Genomic DNA, 2,458 nt, shown 5'->3' with positions numbered 1-2,458 from the left:
GGATGGANCACAGGGCCCCCAATGGAGGAGCTAGAGAAAGTACCCAAGGAGCTAAAGGGANCTGCAACCCTATAGGTGGAACAACAATATGAACTAACCAGTACCCNGGAGCTCTTGNCTCTAGCTGCATATGTATCAAAAGATGGCCTAGTCAGCCATCACTGGAAAGAGAGGCCCATTGGTCATGCAAACTTTATATGCCCCAGTACAGGGGAATGCCAGAGCCAAAAAGTGGAAGTGGGTGGGTAGGGGAGTGGGGGGGGGGAGGTATAGGGGACTTTTGGGATAGCATTGGAAATGTAAATGAAGAAAATACCTAATAAAAATATTAAAAAAGAAAAAAAAAGAAAAAAGAATCCCTCCTTTGTTCGGCTGCACTGAAAGCAGCGGCAGCCTGGCGTGGAGCTTGGCCAGGAGCCTTCACATAAATGGATCCAGTCATGCCTGCCAGTAAGAAGGTGGAGAGCTCAGGAATCGGTGTGTCCAGTGGACTGAGTCAGCGTTACCGGGCAGCGGTTTCTCCAAGGCCCTCCAGGAAGACGATGATCTTGACTTCCCTCTGACCAACATCCGATTAGAAGAGGGGGCCATGGAAGATGAAGAGCTGACCAACCTGAACTGGCTGCATGAGAGCAAGAACTTGCTAAAGAGCTTTGGGGAGTCGCTCCTTAGGAGAGTCAGTCCTGTGCAGGACCTAGACAATGAAACCCGCCATCCCCTGCCCACTTGGACATGCCCTATGATGCCAGAAAGAATCCCAACTGCAAGTTCCCCTACTCCTTTAGCTGCCTCATATTTATGGCCATCGAGGACTCTCCGACCAAGTGCCTTCCAGTGAAGGACTTCTAGAACTGGATCTTAGAACATTTCCTGTATTTTGCAAATGAACCTACTGGGTGGGAAAACTCAGTGAGACATAACTTGTCATTGAATAAGTGTTTCAAGAAAGTAGACAATGAGAGGAGTCAGAATATTGGGAAAGGGTCATTGTGGTGCATAGACCCAGAGTATAGACAAAATCTAATTCAGGCTTTGAAAAAGACACCTTACCACCTACCTCCTACTCCTCAGGCTTATCAAAGCACATCAGGTCCACCCATCTGGCCGGGCAGTACCTTCTTCAAGAGAAATGGAGCCTTTCTGCAAGATCCTGACGTTGATGCTGCCAGTGCCATGATGCTTTTTAATTCTGACCCTGAGATACAAGCAGGTTTTTCTCCAGGAGTGATACAAAATGGAGCGAGGGTTCTGAGCAGAGGGCTGTTTCCTGGTGTCCAGCCTTTACCAATTACTCCCATTGGGTTGAAGGGAGCCATAAGGAATAGCATCACCAGTTTCTGGATGCGGACTGAGAGAGAGCTGCCATGTGGCTCCCCAGTGGCCAGTGGCAATCGGAAGGAGGACTACAACTACAATAGTGCCAAGTCCTCCACTGCCCGGAGCACCTCTCCCACCAGCGACTCCATCTCCTCTTCCTCCTCCTTCTCAGCCAATGACCACTTTGAGTTTGTTTGCTATGAAGGGGAGCCAGGAGGGCAGTGAGGGAAGCTTCCAGAGCCATGAAAGCCACAGTGAACCAGAGGAGGAGGACCGGAAACCCAGTCCGAAGGAGGGCAAGGATGCCCTGGGGAACAGCAAATACACATCCCAGCACAAGAAGCGCCAGCACTTCGCCAAGGCCAGGAAGGCCCCCAGCGAAACACTGTCCCTCAAAAAAGAGATGCACAGAGAAGCCGCCCCAGAACAACAATGAGGAGATGAAGGAGGCAGCCGGTTCACTCCTGCACTTAGCCGGGATTCGGTCCTGTTTGAACATCACCAATCGGATGGCCAAGGGGCAGAAAGAACAAAAGGAAAGCTCAAAAAGTTAAAACAAGTCTCTGATTTGTTTCGAACTTATGGCGATTTGGTTTCAGCATGTCAGGAGATTTCTAATGATTTGAGGCAATATCAGTAATTTTTTTCTTTTTCTTTTTTTCCTTTTGTTGGTTTGGTATTCTTTTCTTTTCTTTTCTTTTCTTTTCTTTCTTTCTTTCTTTTGTTTTTTAATTTACCCCCCTCCCACACACACACACTCCTTTGTTTTTGGACCCTTAAGAATTTTCTGTTTAAAGGAGATTGAAGCCATAGAAACTCATATTGACACTCAGCTGTTTTACAAAAGCTTTTCTTTATCTGAATACAAAAACTGAAAGGAAAAAAAAATCAAAAATTACCCATTCCTTCCTGCTGCCTGTCAGAAACCAGTGGCTAAACCCACAGGGCTCTCTCCATGTTAATGTCACAGGAACATGGAGCACCACCTAGGAGGCACGCACACACACAGAGTCATAACTGCTCAGCCCAACCATTAGGTTTAAAAAGTCAGTTGTGTTTGGAGTGAGGCTGGGAAGCAGTTGCAGAACTAAAGAGCCCATGTCCCCTACGAGCAGATTACCCCCTAGGGGATAACCCCATG

At 47.7% G+C, this 2,458-nt stretch overlaps 1 pseudogene across 1 annotated transcript; it reads left to right on the top strand.

The window, feature by feature from the left end:
- The first annotated feature begins 428 nt into the window (after positions 1–428).
- On the top strand, positions 429–1,871 carry LOC110287456 (annotated as a pseudogene). Its single transcript, XR_002377213.1, has one exon. The product of XR_002377213.1 is annotated as a forkhead box protein N3 pseudogene (transcript).
- The last annotated feature ends 587 nt before the right edge of the window (positions 1,872–2,458 follow it).

This window comes from Mus caroli, chromosome X (genome assembly GCF_900094665.2).
Source record: "Mus caroli chromosome X, CAROLI_EIJ_v1.1, whole genome shotgun sequence".
Lineage (NCBI taxonomy): Eukaryota > Metazoa > Chordata > Mammalia > Rodentia > Muridae > Mus > Mus caroli.
Note: the sequence above shows the minus strand (reverse complement) of the source record. Positions and strands in the feature narration are given on the sequence as shown.